The sequence below is a fragment of the Haemorhous mexicanus genome, chromosome 1 (assembly GCF_027477595.1).
Source record: "Haemorhous mexicanus isolate bHaeMex1 chromosome 1, bHaeMex1.pri, whole genome shotgun sequence".
NCBI classification, from domain to species: Eukaryota; Metazoa; Chordata; class Aves; order Passeriformes; family Fringillidae; genus Haemorhous; species Haemorhous mexicanus.
The window spans coordinates 119,645,697-119,666,161 of NC_082341.1; the positions used below are offsets into that span (position 1 = coordinate 119,645,697).

The 20,465-nt window shown below is 41.0% G+C and overlaps 1 protein-coding gene across 6 annotated transcripts in view; it reads left to right on the forward strand.

Moving 5' to 3' along the window:
• Positions 1–4,151: 4,151 nt before the first annotated feature.
• The window catches only part of LYN (LYN proto-oncogene, Src family tyrosine kinase), a 48,924-nt gene continuing 32,610 nt past the window's right edge, over positions 4,152–20,465 (forward strand). For 2 of the 6 annotated variants that reach the window (XM_059860759.1, XM_059860778.1), the window contains exon 1: positions 4,152–4,292. The gene's annotated coding sequence lies outside the window, so the exon portion shown is untranslated. The other 4 variants (XM_059860766.1, XM_059860787.1, XM_059860771.1 and 1 more) reach the window with 2 other exon arrangements.

The window sequence follows — 20,465 nt, forward strand, 5'->3', positions numbered from 1 at the left end:
TAACTTGTTGTCTCATACTTGAAAGTAAAATTTATTTTCTATTTTATTTTTCTTTGAACAAACAAAAGCAACCCATCTTTAGCACATGAAGGGCATATTTAGAATAAAATTTATAAATATTCTACTTGTAGGTCAACATGACTTTCTTTAAAATAGTAGGTTACAATAAGAAAGGAAATGATGAAAAAAAAATCCTAAAGAATATACTGCTTTAATTTTCTGCAGCAACTCTGAGTGATGAATTGACTGCATGACTTGTATCTCATTTTTTAAAACCCACTCTTTACTACTTGCTTAAAAATTGCTACATTATTATAAAGCATGTTGACAATATGCAATTTACTCAATGATAATGTCTTGAGATAAAATTATGAGAAAAACAATACAAGCAGAGACTGTGTAAGTGCTGGAATTTCTAAAGAAAAGACATTTTACTGTGTCTACTGTGATTCCAAAACTCTGGCTCATACAAAACAGCCAGATGTCTAAATGCTTCAGCTTTACATGTCTGTGCTCTATCTTTCCTTATTCTTTTATAAAGAACTTAAATCCTTGCAAATCTACTTTTGAACAAAGTGATCTTTTCCCTGCTTTTTTTTTAAATTGAATGAACCCAGGTATTTCTTGGGCTCTTCCTCAAATTATTTCCCTGGTTATACCATTTATGCTTTACTGACTATTTTTTAGTCTTCTATTAATGCTCTGCTTTTGAATTCAAACCTACTGCAGAAAGAGCTCAGCAACAATAAGATTAAGGAATATATAAAATGTAGAGAGAAGTTGGTTGCCTGTTTTCATTGTCCATGACGAAGTTTGATTTATTGCCCAGAGTCACTGTTCCCTGCAGTTTGTGTCTCTTCATGCCCCCAGACACAATCCAAACAGGGGTCAGCAGCAGCTGCCTACACAGGCATGTAGAGGGATTGGTGTGGACCCTACAAGGCTCATTAAGTCAGTAATTAACAGTGCCCAACCAAATATCATTGGACATTGCTCTGAGTCTACTGACAAATTGCTCAGCTCATCCCTGGCCCAGGCCACTTACCACTGTCAAAAAATATTCCAGAGCTGATCTGAAAGTTAACACGGTGTTGGGGTTTAACCCCAGCTGGCAACTAAGTACCAGGCAGCTGCTCACTCACTGCCCTCTTCCCAACGGGATAGGGAAGAGACCTGGAAAAAGGTAAAAACCCAAGGGTTGAGATAAGAGCAGTTTAATAATTGAAACAAAGTAAAAAAGAGTAGCAGTAGCAGTAGCAGTGGCAGTAGCAGTGGCAGTAGCAGTAGCAGTAGCAGTAGCAGTAGTAGTTCACCTCACGGAGATTTCAGATTTCACCTGAACTACTACTACTACTAATAATAGTAGTAATGAAAAAGAGAGAGAGAGAGAAAGGAATGAAACCCAAGAGAAAACAAGTGTTGTCCAATAGAGTTGCTCACCACCCACTAATTGGTGCCCAGCCCACCCCCAAGATATGATCAGCCCCCTCCTGGCCAACTTCCCCAGTATATAATAATATATATAATATATTTAAATACTGGGTATGACAGGTATGGAACATCCCTTTGGCCAGTTGAGGTCAGCTCCCTCCTGGCTTCTTGTGCACCTGCTCACTGTCAGAGCATGGAAAACTGAAAAGGCTTTGACTTAGGGAAAGCATAAACAACTAAACTGCAGTGTGTTACCAACATGATTCTGATACTAAATCCAAAACACTGCACTGCACCAGGAAATAAAAAGCAAATTAGTTCTATCCCAGCAGAACCCAGACACATGGGCCAGTTTGGGGTTGTCCCCACATTCTGGATGCCAAGAGCATGGATGTGGACTCCTACATTGACAGCTGGCCTTCACATTGGAGCAGTGCCTTGCAGCCATGCTTAAATCAGCAGTAGAGACATTGTCTGGGAGTCAAATCTTCCCAAAGCGGGAAATCAATTGCTGGGCATGAACTCTGGCTGGTTAATGTGACTCACAGGCCTTCCTGCAAGGACTTCCCCTTCAGTGACAGGCCTGGTTTCATTCTTGCCCCATTTTACACCATCCCCCAACTCTACTGGTCTATGCACAGACATTTAAAATGTGATGAACAGCTGATCTACAGATGTAGTGAGGCTGGAATCAGCTTTTTTCCCCTTTTGATGAATATATAATGAGAGAGCTCCTTTACTGCTTATGCTTTCTAAAGTAGATTTTGTACATATTCTTAACAGTGGGAACAAGGATACATAAACCCATGACATTTCAAATGGTACTAACAATCTGTATTAAAAAAAAAAAAAATTATAAAGCACAGTGTATTTATTCTACTCTAACCCTTCTTCATATTAGTTCTTTTAGAGCAGACCTGATGAGTTTGTTCTATGTCTCCTCAATTTCCAATTGCACAGCAGTCTATTAAGGGTAATTCAGCACCTCTTTTATTTTTCCAGATTATTCACATTATAGATAGGACTCTATTTTACTAGACTGCTGGAATCTATTATGCATTTAGGAAATTAAATTTTATTTTCCCCAATGCTTTATTAGGAGAAGGTGAATATTAAACTCAGTGGAATACTTGATGATAAAGAGGAAAGGAGGGAGAGCAAGACAGATGTGGAATTTGTGCACCCCTTCTCCAACAAGAAAGGTACAAGATCAAGGTGCTTGCCCTATAGAAGAAAATGGAAACATGAGGTACTAACAGTGCACTTCCAAACAAAAATAGCTCATTTTATATAAACTTTTGGAATCCAAATTTCCTACCAAAAGAAATCCCCAAACCCAAGACAATGTATATTTAGTCAGATCTTTCCTTTTTTTATAAACTTTTCATTGGGAAAAAGGTTGTAGTCTGGTTTGTTCATTTTATGGGGTTTTTTGTTTTTTGTTTGTTGTTTTTGTTATTGTTATTATGAAACATGTTTACCTAAGTTGGGGGAGGAGAGAAAACATTTACCAACTTTTTATTAATAGATCTTGAGGAATTCCTTATTGTCTCACCCTACAATACTTTTAGAGGCCGGTCTAACACTAGTATTTACACATTATTTTAATCATTGATGATACAATTCAAAGAAGACCAGAAACTACTGCCCACAACTTTTCAGAGCTCCACAGATGGCCAGGGAGACCTGGGACTGATTAAGAAATGTGACAGATTACTGTCTCACTGCTTCTATGGACTGAGAGGATGAAGGCAGTGTGTGCTGGAGCCAGGGCATCAGGAGGGGACTGCAGCACACACCAAGCAGAGTGAAGTGGTTGTGGCAGCTGCCCATCACTAGGAGTGCCAGGTCTTTACATCAGCACCAGAGATCTGTAAGTCCCATTGACGTTAATCAGGTTCTCCCCATAAACCCAACAGGGTGTGAGCTGCACTGAGCTATTTTCAGCTATTTGGGTGCCCTCACCAGCTCCCAAGTCCACTCCAACCCACAGTTAGGCTGTACTGGTGGACTTTGGGAAAGTGTACAGAGGTGCCTTTGAGCGTCTTGCCTCTTGTTACACTTTGACAGTTTCTCAAACTTGGTCCATTATCTAAACACTTTTATATGGAAAGCTTAAATGCTTTTCATTTTAAATTCTGCCTTAGAAACCTCCATGACCTGAACTCGCCCACGTGGCCTGGCAGTACACACATGACACCTTGACTCTAGCTCTTGCAAAGCTTTTCACCTGCATCCTCTGGCTGTTATGTCCGTGCATTCATATTTCCTGTTTTGCTGACCTGTGAGATTTTTTTTTTTCACTTTTCACCAGGCTAGTAAATCATTCTTGAAAGAAAAGAAACATTGAAAGATAAGCTTAATTGTTCTTTTTTTTTTTCTCTCAACCAAGCCTTCAATGGACCTTAGAAGCTGCCTACAGTGAATTTTTGGGGTACAAGATGGTTTTTTTGCTTTTGGTGGAAAAAGAGAGCCTTTTTTTGCTTCTCAAACTAACACGGTTTTATTTAGCTGTAGCTTTTAGAGGCTCATGATGGCTCGCTGCCCTCTGAGCCAGCTCGGCGGGGCTAACCCCAGACACCCCGCTGCAGCCCCGCGTCCCCGGCACATCCTCCAGCCGGAGGAGCAGCCGGGCCAGGCCGGCCCAGGCCGGGCCGCCCCCCGCTCTGCCTCTCGCCCCGCTGCCCACCCCATGCAAATGTTGCCCGGCAGCAGGAAGTAACCGGGCTGCGAACCTCCCGCGGGCCGCGCCCCGCCCGCGCAGCGAGAGCCGCGCTCCGGCCCCGCCGCCCGGGACACCCTGCGCACCCTGCGCTCCGCTCCGCTCCGCTCGCTGCCGCTCCGCCTGCGCACCCGGCAGAGTAAGTGCCTTCCCCCCGAGCGGCGGGGCCGGCGGTCCCGGCTCGCCCCGCTTCCCCCGCGGGGTGCGGCGGGGACTGCCCGGCCGCGCTGCTCCGTGCCCCCGCCCCGCCCCGGCGCGGCGGGACCGGGCGCTTCCCGGGCGGCTCTCCCTGCCCCACGAGGAGGTGCCGCTGCCGCCCGACCTGCCCGGTAGGACTGGATGGGGTCTTAAGGGGAATAACGGCGTTTGGGATAAAATGATCATTCTCAAAAGCATGATTTATCTCGTACACCTTTGCCTGGTTTCTGCTGAGATGCGGAGGGCTCGGGTGCCTTCTGGCTGTTTCGTGCCGGGGAGCGTGTGAAATTAGCTGGTTTAAGTCCGCAGTCGGAGTTTCGAGCCAAAACGATAGCCTTGACTGAGGTGAGGTGATGTGATCCCTGGGTATCCCTTCTTACACTGCTTTTTTCTAGGAGCGTGTTTTCTAGTGCGTTCTGCAAGTTAAAGCTTCTTCCTCTTGAGTGTATGTTCAAATGTGCTCGGAATTAAAAGAAAGATGAGAAAATGGTATTGTGATGTTTGGTGCACAGTGTTTCTTGCAGACTGCTATTATAGGTACTGCATTCCTGAGGAACGGTCTTAAAGGGTTTTCTCCTTAAAGTTGTAGTTTAGGAGCTGATGCTGTACCTTCAGTAAAGCAGTTAAGAGTTTCTGTTGAAATTTCATCTTTCAAGGGTTTGCAGTGAATGGGTTGGCACGAACTCCTCTTGCTGCCTTGCTCCTCTCTTCTCTGTTGGCACTAAAGACCAAAGGGATTAACACTTAAAGCTTGTTTAGCCAGGTTATATTCCCGCGGATGTACATAGGGAGCACAAAGCTGGTTTCATCTGAAACCCCTGGTCAATATCCCATCTCCTGCCTTTCATTCCCACCTTTCAAGAAAGAGAAACACTCTGACCAATCTTAATGTATTTTAGGACATCGTAGTACAAATTGCAAATTAAAATTTTTAAGCTTGGTCCCATCAAGTACTTCTATGACTTTTGCAATTTAGGAATAGTAATGTTAATTGCAAGTATCTGTGAAGTACAAGTGCCATGTAGATAAGTCTGCACTCAACAAAGTATCACTATAGAGTTAAAACAAAAAGCAGAACGTATGTGTTGAGAAATTGCAAAGCTATGTTGGGAAAACATAGCTCAGTTTTACCAAAAGGAGAGTCAAATTGTGTTTGTGTTGTGTGGATTGTTTCCAAACCAACAATGAGGACGGAATAGGTGTTATCTTTTTAATACGTACTATCAACAGCACTGAAAGTATGGATGAGGAAAAAAATCAAATAGTTTGCTCTGAAAAAGTAGCAACAGGCTAGAAATCAGTTAGATACTGTTAATAGGATGTTCTGAAACCTTGGAGAAGGATTGAAATTAATGAACTGTGAGATCAAAAGATGTCTCGTTTTTTGCATCTCTTCTGAGATTTAAGCTTTTTTTCGTTCTCTGTTTCAACTTTGTGAGCTACAGACTAGTTAGGAAAAAATTCTTTACTTAATAACATAAAAATCTCTTAATTGTGTGCTGTTGACATAGATTTTTTAAACCATGATGACATAGAATGATCATTGTACAGTAGCTGGCTGACTTAAAGTTATTCTGCTTTTCTCTATTTTTTAGTAAATAAGAAGCTTTTCCTGCAGAAATATGTAGAAGACATGGTAAGGGTTAGGCCTTCCTTTTTAAGCCCCTTGACCAGTGGAGTTGTGCAATGACTCTTTCTGACAAAACAATCAATTGTGAAACTTTACAACACAAAGTTAAGCCCTGTTGCCTTTAAGTTGTTTAATACTATGGGGTTTAATGTTACCCTTTTAAGAGAATTTCCATAAATGTGAAACTATTCCTTGCAGGTATTTATGAATAGATAAGTATTTATGAATGTATAAGTAACTATTTCACAGTACTTTCCCCCCCTCAGTTTATCTATGTAATTGAAGTGACCTGTCTTCCTATGTCCTTTTTGACTCCTGCAAGCTAAATGGCATCACAGAGCAGCAAGTGTTGAGGGGAGCAATTCCTGTGACAGGCAATGAAAACAAGTCCAAGGTTTCCTGGCTCAGCTTAGTTCTGTTCTTCAGTGGGGTGTCTCACCAAATGAGATGCTACTCCTGACCCTTCTTGTGGGGCATGTCAGGCAGCAACACTGACCTCTCTTAGTTATTTGGGAAAGATTAAGTGCTGCTGTATTTAATCTCAGATGTTATTCCATTGCTGTCACAAAAAGGAGATGTTTGCCTACTTCTACTCTGTATGTTATTTTGAATATTAATAGGAATCTTTGAGATTTTGGGATGAACACATATTGATCAGGAGACGATTTTTGTTTTAGTCAAAGGGCTTGGTGATCTGGGAAGGGGATGAGATCTTTCCTCCTTTCCATATGTGCATATCCTGAGTAACTGAGTGACATTTTTTTCTTCTGTCCAGGGAGTTGTAAAGCCTTTTTTACTCTTACGGTTCAGGGAGCCCTTTTCAAACTGAGTGAATACTGAAGACAAGTACATGGGGATAACTAACTAACTAACTAACTAACTAACTAACTAACTAACTAACTAACTAACTAAACTAACTAATTAATGGGGTGGGCGTTAGGTATAACCCCGGATTCCTGTACACAGAGGTGGATGTCTGCTGCCACAGAGATCTCAGAAGGATATGAGCCATCGTGTGCTGATACAAGGGATGGGAGGAGAATCCGTGGGCTGGGGATCCTGAGGGTTGTGTGAGCTTTTCATGCAGGGAATGATACTTCCTTTTGAAGCTATGGAGCCAAGTGTGTAAATAATTACACCAAACCATGTGACTCTGTTAAGCAGCATTTGTTATAATATTGCCTCTGTAGGATTTCCGTCTCTAAGCAAAAAGGCTTCATTCTGTAGAAAAACCAATTGTCCAGCTGAGAATTAGGATTTTGTCCTGTTGCTCATATTCCTACTTCCTATTTCTCCCATTTATTTCTCTCCCCTCTTTAATGGGAGTGTAGGAATTCTAGAGATGGTGTAACAAGAAAGGCTTCCAGACTTGCTAAGCCATACCACAGGAAACTGTAGATAAAAATGTAAAATTGCATTTGTATGAAAACAGTCTTTAATGACGCATGCAGGGTGAGGGAGTCTGCCACCCTGTAAACAGTAATGGTGCCTTCTCCAAGAAATCAGCCTGTGCTAATAAAAGACAGATGCAATGTAACTGTCCTCAGTGTGACTGTGTCTAGTTTAAACTTCATTGTCCTTCAGGGAAGGATGGAAAGGTTTGTGCTTTCATATTTACTTTTGCCTGATTCAGATACATTTCCTGTTGACATTGTCATTAAATGCTGTAATTTCCGAGACTGAATTATTCACGTTTGAGTTCAGCATCTTTCCTGAAAAATGTGGGTTCATGGAACAAAACGTGAAGGCAGAACTCATCATGTGCTGGAAGCATTTCCTCCAAATATTTATGGGATACTTGTATTTGGTTTGTGCCCTAAAGAACTACTCATAGAGGTAAATGGATTGGTTACTTTGGTCAGGCAAATGTCAGAAGAGAAATGGTATTTTGACTGTAACAGTTTGCTGGGGAGAAAAGAAAGGAGGACACTGGGGAAATGTGGAGGGAATAATGGGTAGATCTCATTTCTCTGGTGGGTTAAAAGGGTGGGCTAGTTCTGTCCAGGCCAGCCTTTGGTCTCCCTTAGGTCAGCATTGCCTATCTTTTCCAAGCTGCTGGCATCTTAAGTATCTACAATTGGTTCCTGTGTTTGCGCAGCACACTTGACTTACGTCTTCAGTTCAAAGGACTCCAATGATAAACAGTCTGAACAAAGTGTCCTTCTTCCTCTATGGTCTCTGCTGCATGTGGCAAAAGGCTTCTTCTTCCTGTGGTTGACATATTGCAGAATTTCTTACTTTAATTTGCAAAGGCCAGCTGTGATAGGAAATAGTGCAATCTTAAACTGGAACACGTGATAGTTCACCAAAGGCGTTGAGGTATGGGATGCAGCTACCCCTCTGCAATGGCACTTTTTGCAGTTTCCTCTATCTTAGAGGGGTGCTCTAAGTAAGGAAATGATAAAATTTTGAAGGGAAAGAACTCCCTCTGGGATGTGCTTTTTACTTCTCCTTTGTTGGTTTAAAAAAAGCTGTTTCAGGAAGTTCATCCAAAAAAAGCATAATCTGTTAAGTGGGCTTTCTGATGTGGTATCTACAGTCTATTGCTTTTTTTCGTGTTTCCTTCATTATTTTGTACAGATAGGTGTATACAAACCTGTTTAATTTTTTTTTTTTTTAAATGAAATCTTACTTGGGTTTTACCTTAGGTTTAAACTGAAGCAATGTGGTATCACAGGAATTAGTACAGAAGTATATTTAGCTGCTAAGGTTTTCTCTTTCCATGTGTGACTGTATTAGGGGCTTAGAACAAAATTAATACCAAAAGTTAAAGACCATGTTTGAGTGAATTGCTATGTAGTAGTAACACATTTATAAATCAGTAGGTCTGACCTATGACTAAGTTCTGCTTTATTCAGACAAAATAATATTTCCTGGTAGTATCAACTGAGTAGGGAAAGATTTGAACAATAGCACATCTATTGCATATATTGAAATTGCCTGCTAGAGTGTCCCTTGCCAGAATAATGGAGTTTATATTCATTAGCTCCAGTGGACAGAAAATTGTTTTCTCCAGGGCAGCCCCAGCCTTACCATGTGTTTTGATGGATCTTTAAAACCCTTCAGTAAATGCCCTGGGGAGCTGTGATTCAGGTGTGAGTGGACAAGGACGGCAGAACCAGGGTTAAGTGATTGCCAGAGCCGGTGTCAGTGTCACTGAGGAAGTGAAAGTTTTTGGTAAACAAACAGGAAGGGGATGGGCAGGAGAAAGAGGAAATCCTATATTGGATGTTCTGTGTTTGACTTGTTCAAAATGCATTGCAAGAGTCATTTGAATGTGCCGTTGTGATGTAGCAGAATGTGCAAATGGGATTCAAAGTGCATTTTTGTAACTCCAGGCTTACCATTGCAAAAGATATGCTGAGCTGTGCAAAGGCTGGAGGGAAGCATTGCAGCCCATGAGGGGTGTTGGTAAACCTGCCTTTTAAACAACTCTTCTGCTGGATTGCTGGTGTGGCAATTTGTCCTCCTTTCTCTGTCCAGCTGTACTTGCTCTGGCTTCAAGAGAGATTGCAGCAGCTGTCATGGCACCAGTGGAGAAGCACCAAGTCATACTGAGGTGAATTCTAAGCCCATTTCTCTTGGGATGTAGATGGCAGGCAGCAGACAGCAGGGCTTCCACTGTTCCTGACCAGGAGAGCTTGCCTCTTCTCAAAATCTCCTGCTAACTTTTCTTGAGAGCAGTTCCCTCCCTCTGCCATTGCACTTACCAGTGTTTCCAAAAAAGTCCTTGGCCCACACTGCTTCAAATGTCTTCATTAGTAATGATGTGCTGTTTGTTTGAGGCTTTTGCTCCCCAGTTTCCTGGAAAAATCCATGCTTCAGTCTTTGCCCTGCTGTAGGAGTACTCCCTACCACAATTTCCTTTTTTTCTTCTCTCATCATTCTTTTTTTTTTTGCCAACATCATTCTGCTGTTTCCTTCTTTCCAGTCTTCAGGACTGTCAGTGTTATAAACTGTTTATTTCATCTCTTGATTTAGACATCTGCAGCAAATTTTCTTTTCCCTTTCTGGAAGAGTAAGCCTTATCACCTTTCATAATCCAATTATCATTTGTAAACTACTCATCAGGGAATACTCACCCAGAAATATGTACCCCCAGCCTCTGGAATAGATATGAGTCCAGTGGAATACCAACCTGGCAGGACTGGCATGGCCTTCCAAGTATTTTAAAGCTGTGCCTTGTTTGAGGGCAACTTCATACTTCTGTAGGTGTTCAGCAAGGACTCTTCTGTGTGGAGTACATTTTATGTGTAGATGTAAGTGATCTCTAGAGACAGCTAACTGCTGTTTGACACATCTGATTTAGAACTGTGACCTCAAACTGACTTAAAACGGGTTTCTGTCTTGAAAATGGTCAGTGTGGATTGTCCCCTGCCACTTTGTCTGCCCTTCTTGTGATGCTGCTTTGACCTTCTCTGGTCAAGTGTAGTGGTTTATGGAAAAGGTTTTTGAGCCAGCATTGACCCTCCTTGTAAACACTTCTGGTTCGGGGAAGCAGAGCGTGGATTTATCAGCATGTGTGCTGGCCTGCAGAGAAGAAATCAAGTCTTGGTATTGTGGGGATGTGGTGCTGAGACCACAGCTCCTGCTCCAGGATTGATGTTCTGTGCTCATTAGTGTTGGTGTACCCCACACACTGACCACACAGAAAGTGAAACTTGACAAATTTAGCTTTGAGAAGGCAGTGCAAGTTTAGAAGAACCTAGTTCAATGGAGCTGGCACCAGCAGAAAAGAGTTTTGGTAGAGTGAGAAGGGTGCTTCAGGTAAAATACTTCTGCTCTTAATGGAGCATTTAAGCAAGGCTACAAGTGTCAAAAATGCATCTGAGTAGCTTATTCAAATCATATGTATTGGACTAGGTTTGGATGAGTGAAAGGTCCTTTTCCCTACTCCTGCAATAAAAGCAGGTGGCTTGTAAGGTATGACACAGGGAAGTAATTTCTACTTGGAGCTCAGAATGCATAGGTTTGTTACATGTTCTGTATCTTGTCATGCTGATTGAGGATATATGCTTTCCTAGGGACTACAGTTGTCTCTACCCAGTTAGTTCTTATCGTTTGCATTCTTATTTGATTGTTTTTTCTTTTTGTCTTTTTGGTTCTGCAGTCTTCCTGCTTAATTTGTTTCTCAGTTATCAACCCCAATTCTGATTTCTTAAGGATTTTGGCCTCCTCTCCCACACCTTTTCTCATATGGTTTGTGTTGTCCTGAGGACTTCCCATGCGTGGCCAAACAATGAAGAAGTCTTTCCAGTTGTTAAAGCATCTTCTTTGCACAGCACTTAATCCTGTGGAATTAAAATGCAAGCCGTGGACTCATTACTGTTCTCCTGAAACAAACTTGGATAACTATTGTGAACACTGATTTGGTTTTAGTTCTTGCTTTGAAAGTTAGCTGCATGGGCTGGGAGTGCTGAAGTCACATTCAAACACTGGGGCTTGTGCACAATCTAAGGCAGATTTTCAAAGTATAGCATAATCACATGTCCTGCCTGTATACTTTTGAATTATGTGGAGTTACAAAGGTGATAAGCTTTAATGAGCAGCCAATAATAGTGCTATGAAATTCTTGCGATCTGCAGTATGAATGTGAAAATAATCATTGTCATGGTCCTCCAGTTGACCGCGAGTCTAAATCTGCTGGAATCATTGTGAGTGCTGGCCTATTTTTTAAGGTCTGTGTGCTGCCCTTTGTGCAGAAAGTCCTGGTGTGAGTCTCCTGAAGTCTGTCCAGCTCCTGCAGGCTGTGTGCTGTCACTTGCAGGATCAGAGGCTGGTTCAGTGAAACTTGCTATGGCTGTAACTGCTAGGTCTTCATCTGCTATCAACTGACCATTAAGGAGCACTAGAAACAGCAGAAAATACTAAATGCTGCACAAGCCAGTAGTGACATTTTGTGAATACAAAAATGTTGGTTGTTTTTAGAGTGAGAAAACAAGAAATTTCAAGGCAAAGTTAAAATAGTAGAATTATTAGTTTTTGAAAATGAAATAAATTAGCATATTGAGCAAATTCAACATGCATCTTGTCCCCAAGTCAGATCTTCTGTTTAGTACAGAATAATTTCTCTCAAATAGAAAAGAACTTTAATCAGGTTAATATACTTGCATAGCTGCTGTCCTGGTAATACAGGAAATTGCTCATTCGTGCCCTTGAGAAAGATCATCTGCAAAGACATTCTTGTGTTTAAAACTGGAGCACTCCAGTTCTTCCTTAGAACCTTTGAAGCAGGAACAGTCAAGTGAACTGTCTTACCAGGTATTTACAATCTTTCCTTCAAAGAGACCTTTCCAAATTCTCACTCTCACTCCTTTAGACAATAGAAAGCACGTAAAATATTTCTAATTTTGGTTAACTTTAGAGAAACTTCTCATTCATGCTCTTGTTTGTAATAAATACAAAAAATGTGCTTAGAAAGTTGGGTGTGAATTCTTACTAATGTTCATTCAGTGACATATGTCCTTCAGTGAGGCATTTCCTTTTACACTCTTACTGCCACCCCAGCTGGAGCATGTAGTTTCAATAGACTTCAGTTAGAGTGTGCTTCCCTCTTCACATGACAAACTTTCGGACCCAAATTGGTGAAATTTTGCAGCCCCTCAGGATATGTTTGGTAGACTTAAGTGTACTTGTATCTGTTAAAAAAACTCTCTGATTTCAAGGACTTAATCTAAAAACCTCCCAAAATCGCTAGTCATAGAGCTCTTTTAATTCTATTTATCATGTCTGCAGCAAACTGTTAGTTTAGATGACACCCTTTGGTGCTATACCACATGTGACAAATGGCAACACTTGCTTGAAACAGTTTACTAGGCTGGGCCAGAAGCCATTGCTGGTTTAGAATCGTGCCCTTGAAGGAATATAATAACACAGAGTTTAAAGTGAGGTAAAATAATTGAGTTATAAATAAGCTTCTGTGAAGTGCCAGAACCTGGAGGATGTTCTTACACCCTTGAAGTTCAGGGAGATTCTGCTACTTAACATCAGTGAGAACAAGACAAGGTGGTTTCCTCCTGTGGATACTTTAGCACTTAGTGCTGAATGGTGGTCTAGTATCCCTGAAAAGATTAAACAGCAAAAAATTTCATTTCTGCCACGTAATTTAGTGGAACAAGATTTGATGATGATTTTTTTTTTTTTTTGAGAACTCTTGCAGTTTCCTCTTGCAACTTGAGCAAACTTGTTCAATGCTTGCAAACTTTCAGGAGGAACTGTACTTTGAGTGTTAGCTCATGTCAGCATGAATGATTTAACCCCAAATTTTTATCTGAGCATGGAATTCATTCTTGAATCCATATTACATACCCCAGTACAATGTCCTCTGTTTCAGGAGAGTTCTGTGTTTATCTAGTGCTGTACAGCTAATGAAACACAATACAATCTGCAGGAAGATTAACTTTTTTCTTTTTACAATTTAAATGTATGCTGGTGTTTGAAGATAATGAAAAAAAATCTGTTTCTTTTTTTTTGAAATTCAGTGCTTTAGACACTGTCAGGACATAATATGATGCTATTATAACAAGAATGCTGTTTTAGTTGCAAGCTTAGTCATGAGTACATATCAGCATTCAAACATGGAGTTGACAACAGATAAAAAAGCCTTCTGACCAATGAAGCAGAATGGCAAATTCAGCATGGGGCAAAGTAATATGAGTTGCACAATGGCAAGGCTGTTACAGTCAGGACCTATTGACACAGAAGTCATTCTGCCCTGATTTAGCCATAACTGTCATAATCCATGCTGAAAGTGGATTGTAGAATGCATGAAACCAGGTAAGGCTGATAAAAATTGGTTTATACCCTGGGAATATAGTTACCTGACTCTGAAAGAGCAAAAGCTAATATGCACTTCTGTTCCCCATTTCTCTTCTATTAAACACACTGAAAATAGAAGATAAACCCAAAGGAGAAGTGGCGTGCTTTCTATGAGACCACCCTCAAAACCTTCATCAGGGCTTGCTGGCTGTGAATTTGCTGTCCTCCAGCAAGTTTATATTGATGTGATGGGGGACTTGGACAGGCTGGATTGATGGCTTGAGGTCAGTGGCATGAGGTTCAACAAGACCAAGTAGTGGGTGCTGCCCTCGGGTCACAACAAACCCGCAGCAGAGTGGCTGGAAAGTGGCTTGGCAGAAAAGGACCTGGGGTGCAGGTCAGCAGCCAGCTGAGCATGAGACAGCCAGGTGGCCAAGAAGGCCAGTGGCATCCTGGGCTGGATCAGCAATAGCGTGGCCAGCAGGACCAGGGCAGGGATTGTCCCCTGTACTCAGCACTGGTGAGGCCACGCCTCAAATCCTGTGTCCAGTTTTGGGTCCCTCTTTACAAGAAGGACACTGAGGTTCTGGAATGAGTCCAGAGAAGGGCAGTGGAGCTGGTGAAGGGTCTGGAGCACAAAGTCCTGTGAGGAGTGGCTGAGCTGGGGCTATTTAGCCTGGAGAAAAGGAGTTTCAGAGGAGACCCTATGGTGGCTGTGTGCAGGTCGGCTTTGATCTCTTCTTCCAAGCAGCAAGCAGCAGGAGGGGAGGAAATTGCTTCAAGTTGTGCCAGGGGAGATTTATATTGGATATTAGGAAAAATTTCTTAACTGACAGTGTGGCTGGGTGTTAGAACAGGCTGCCCAGGGCAGTGGTAGGACCTCCATCCCTGAAAGCATTCAAAATACCTCTCTGAATGTGGCAGTTGGGGACATAGTTTGGATGTGATGATCTTAGAGGTCTTTTCCTACCTTAACAAGTCTGTGATTTTGTGTTGTGGTGATTTCATGATGATCACGATCTTTACATTCTATTTACAATACAGCAATGGGTTTGAATTAAAGGCGCACTTCAAAGCAAGAGATTAAATCTGAAAAATAGTCTTTATTGCCAGCAATATATTAACTACTTGAAGGTCACCTTCATAAATAACTATCTTCTCCCCTTAGTCATGGTAACTATTAATAATTTGCTTCAACAAGAGTCCCATCAATCCATTTGTCCAGGCATGTGGAGGTTGAGCATTAGGCTGCCTTACTTGAAGGAGACAAAGTTTCAAGTACCAGCTGCTGCCTGCAAATATGCCTTCCTTTGCACCTTCTGGAGAAGGCAGAGTAACAAAATCCAGCTGAAGAGCTCATTAGGGTGCATCCTGGTGATGATTCCCCAAACTCATAGCACGTTAGCAAGTTGCTCACTTTGTCCCTTGTTGTCTTCTGAGGCTCAGAAAACAGGGAGAAGCTCTCATTTCTCTTCCATGTGTCACATTGCAAATGCAGGCATGGGGCACTGCACAGTAATACGCAGATGATTTGTGTGGCTGTGCCCTTGCTTTCCAACACATCAAAATCACCACCTGAGTAAAGCCACTGTGGGCATGGACCAGGACTTCGGGACTCACAGAGAAGCTCTGGTTGCACATCTCTCAACTGCACCTTGTTTTGGGAGGCAAAGTGTTTGTCTGTGAAGGAGAAGAGGATAAATAGCTGGGTAAAGAAGAATAGTTGGGAGTAAAGAAGAGTAGTTCCCAGGTGTGTGTTCTCCAAAGAAACTGTGTGAAACTTGTCCTATCCTTCCATCATGTCACTTGTTATGAGGATGAAGACCTTGGAGCTACTCTTGGACCTCACTCCACCAACTTTTTTTTTTTAATGGGTAGTTTCTCATTTTCCCAAACCACAGTTATTGCTCTAATCATCAAAAAGGAGAGGAGAAGGATCCTTATCCTAGTGGCAGGTATAGAAATACATAGCAACATGCATACATAAAGTACAGGGCAAAGGTAGACTCCTGAAAGTTTAGCACACTGCCATTATTGGCCAAAATCATCAATTTAAAGCTGAAAAAAACAGTATGTGAGTCATAGATACACTCAACTCAGAAAGTAGATGTCGACCTTGGGGTTTGCTAGCTGGATTGGGAAACTTCCTAATAGTTAGGAAGAATGTTGATCCTTTTCAGTGTAGTGGTTTGGCCAGATTTTCATTGGGAAATGGAGATTTGGTTAAATGAAGCTGCTGTTTGTCATTACTGAGAGTTTTTACCAGTCAAGAAAATGACATTTTTACTTATAGCTTGCATTACACTTTAAAGCCTTTAAAGTATTTTGGGAACCTTTGCTTTAAGTTGGTTAATGTGTTGGCACAGCTTTTCTGTTCCATGTCATATGATCCTTTTGAAGAATTTGATAGAAGTACTTATTCTGTTATGTCAAATTAAGATGTTATTCGACCTTTCCCCCTATCTTCAAAAGATATAGTACAGTGGAAAAAAGTTGAGGAAATGGAAGATGTGGTTGCCTGAGGGCTGGCAAAGTGAATTAATTCATTGTTGATATTGATTCAAAATTCTGGAGGATGCAGTCGAGGCAAATGATTGTAATAAAATGAAGCAAGTATTACAAGGTCAGAAAACAGATGTTATTTTAATGTAAGACTTGGTTTAAAATTAGTGCCAAAAATACTGACTGAATGAATCTGGAACATTTTCGTAATATGTAAAGTCTGTTATGCAATATTAGCAAAATTACAATCTTCTGTGGATTAATTTTCTTATGTTTTGGTAACTTTTTATCCTTCAAGTGAATTAACTTGATCAGTAGTTTGTACAAATTCTGCTTCATTTCAATGTGATGTTTTGTTTCAGGATTTTATTTTCGTCCTTCTGAAAGCATTATAACATCATTATACCACCACAGTGACATTATTTTCAGTATTTCTTGCTGATTTTTATTTACTTTAATGTGTTGGTTTTCTGTTTTTTAACTACAGCCAAAATTCCTTCATGAAACCAAAATTTTAACTAATCTAGACAAAACTGTACTGAATTTACAGAAAAATGGGAGGTATTTTTTTTCTTGGCCAAAGCTTCCCACCCATGTTAGAGCTACTTTTCATGTCATCAGCTATGATGATATTTATTTTATGTATCATTTATGAGCTCCAGCAAAGACTATGTATTTTAGCCAAGCACTGAATAAAGTTACCCTCTCCCTGAACACTTAAAAGCAAGACAGGCAGAGGTTGGAAAGTGCTATTTAATATAGAAAAGTGTTTGCTTTGATAGAATTGGTTGTACCAAAGCACTCCTTCCTATTGGAAGTTTGGGATGTGATAACTTAAGTCACTTTTTTGCCATTTAGTACAGCAATGTGTTAGTTCATGTTGGTTAATGCATCACTAAAAGGCTTCACCTAGTAAGAAAAAAAAATTTAACTGGGGAGTATAGGGGAAAAAAGATTGATATGATGATTGATATGATATGATAAATGATGTGATATGATGTTGCTGCTCCGAACAGGTCTGCCTTTTCCAGAAACAGGTCAATACAGCATCAGTATGGCAAGTCCAGATATTTTATCTCACCAAAAGTTCTCAGTTCTTATGTCAGCTGTTGGGGGATTTTTTCTGTATGACTCCTCCTGTCTTGTGAAGAGATTTAGAGGTAGGGTTGTTCAGCCTGGAGAAGAGAAGGCTCCAGGGAGCAGCTTTCCAGTACCTATAGGGGGACTACAAGAGAGCTGGAGAGGGACTTTTTATAAGGCCATGGAGTGACTGGACATGGGGGAATGGCTTTAAACTGATAGAGAGCAGGTTTAGGTTAGATATTAGGAAGGAATTCTGTACTGTGAGGGCAGTGAGGCCCTGGCACAGGTATCCCAGAGAAGTTGTGGCTGCCCCATCCCTGGAAGAGTTCAAAGCCAGGTTGGACTGGGCTCTGAGTAACTTGGTCTAGTAGAGGGTGTCCTTGCTCAGAGCAGGGGGCTTGGAACTAGATGTGGAACTAGATGACCTGCTAGATCATACTTCCAACCCAAACCATTTTATTGATTCTAATCCACAGTCCACTTCTAGTATAGTTGTATGGCAGCACACCTTTTGGCCCTGTTGTAACTTGAATTTCCATTTTAAGGAAGTGGACTTGAGGTATGAATAGCGTAAAGTCCTTACCCCTCATTTCAATATGAAGGCAAATGTGGGGAGGAAAAACACAGCACCAAACAATAGAGGAATGGGTGGTGAGAATTTTATTGAGAACAGTAGTCAGCTAGGTAGAGGATTCAGGGAAGGTGTCTGCCAACCCAGACTGGTTTAGTTGGACTGAGATATTTGTGCATTTTGGTTGGGAATCAGGTCTTGGAAAAGGAGAGGCAGAAAAACTGGTACAGGGCTCAAAACTGAGCATTGCAGAGGAAGTAGAAATGTGATAGATGTACAAGTGTAGTAGGAGTGCTGATGTTTGGGAGCATGAAGGGTGATACTTTATATAACTGATGTAGGAAAGCATAAAAACTATCTGAGATAGCATGGGCAGAGTAGAATTTGTCTTGGTCTCAATTGCTAAGGAAGGAATTGTGAAAGAAGCAGATCAAGGGGAAGTGCAGCAGACAGGAACCACTACCAGTCTCTTAGCAGGACCACTTTCTGTTTCCTGGTGTTACATTAGCATTACATTGAGACTTTTAAAAAGTACTTTCATTTGCAATGAAAAAATATGAAGTCCCTTGTGATATTAAGATGCATTAGAAACACACAGGTTGACTGAGAATATCATGCACGACTGAGAATATCATCCATTCCTGGGAAAATAATGGGGAGAAATTTAATATCAGGGTGTAAAATAATGCCACAGGAGATAGGAAAGTCTGCTGTGACAATAGTTTGTCATTATGAAAAGTGATACAAACCTGGATGTCTTATTGGATGGCCATATGATTATGAAAGGCCAATGTGATGAAAGTGTGAAAATCATAAATTAATTTTTTGAGTGATGTATTTCAGTAGATTGAAGAAATAGTAATATTATTTGCTTCAAGGCATTGCTGAAAATCATCTTGAAACATCTGGGCAGCTCCAACCTCCTATTACTTAAGAGGGATGGGTTCAAAGTGAAACAGATGTGGAGAGGGGTTGCTAGGATAACCAGTAGAAGTGGAAAAAACTGAGAGGGCTTGGTCTTTGAAGTCTAGAAGACAGGCTAAAGAAGATGTGACTTCTTCCTAATCTCCCAAGAAGATGAAGGGCTAAATGCCATTATTGTCTCCAAAACATTTTTAAGACTGGGACTTACGTGACAGCTTCTAAGCCAAGCAAAGTGAGGTTCTGAAAAATTTCAGCAAAAATATTTTGTTCTTGCCCACCATCATCCATTAATCTGTCTGGATATGGAGCCTGGAAGACTTGCTTCTGAGCTTGTGCCATGTGATTGTGCTGCCTAGAACACATCTGCCTTTCCCAGAGAGTACTTGGTAGTCCTTTGCTCTAATCATGGTTGATAAATGAAATAGCAATGTTGTCTTGCTGTGACAGACATATACCCTTGGAAACTTGAGGGATTGACTTAAGTGAGATCAGGTATGAGGAAATTTTAAAGTAACATGCTTGTTGCATACTTTTTCACCACAGTAATGTTGGTGACACAGGGGATTAACTTATTTCTCTTCTTGACCTGTTTATATAGATATTTATGTCAAAATATTATTTTAACTTTGTCTCACCTTTTCCACAAAGAAGACTGAAGCAGGTAAAAGAATTCCCCCATTATTTTTTCTTTTTTTTTTTAAATGCTGGCAGCTGGACTATGGCTTCTCACAACTGAGGAGCAGTGGGAGTCCACAGAGGGCAAGTCTGTCATAGCCAAGCACTGAGTAGATTCAGGTTATCCATGCTCCTTTCCATAAGCATTGCAGGGAGCACACGGTGATTTGTGCCCGTCTGTGTATGCCCATGTGTATCATATAAAGGATGAATTCCATTTGGGGGACACAGAGATGGGGTGATCCAGACCTACAGAAATAAGTTAAATTTGACAAAATATTAAAATACATGCAACAAGGATTGACTGAGACAAACAGAACCATTTTAGCAGAAAGGCAATGGAGGAAGACGCTGCTTAAGTTCCCCTAGTTAGCTGCCAGTGCAAAAACAAGATGTAGGAAGTGAAACAAGCTCAAAATGAAAGCTGACCCCAGATTACTGCATTTGCATGAGTCTAATTTGATGAAAATTATCAGACAGTCAGGACTTACAGTAAAATTGCAATGTGTATCCATAGATAATGTTATATATTATTAAGTTAATATATAGCTATAAATATATATGGTGAATTGCAGGTATAAGAATAAGGCTGAACAAGCTTAAATCTAACAACTTCTGAGACTGGCAAGGGACAGAAAACAACTTCTCTTCAGTTGCTCTCCAGTTGATGTTTTCATATTGCTCCCAACCACAGATAATTTATTTTTGTCACTCTTATTCTCACTGTGGTCTATGGCAAATCTTCACTTGCACAAATATGTGTAGACCAGTACTGATAAGCCAATGCTGAGATTTGCCACCTCTAGTTAAACTCCTGCTCTGTATTCCTTGGCATGTAATGATGGGTCAGAAATGAACCCAAGTTTCCCAGAAATAGTCCTCCTCATAGTCCCAATAACAGAGATAAAGGAGATCCTTGCAACAGTTGGGTAGCACAGATGATGTGGATGCAGATCAACATAAAGTGAAAG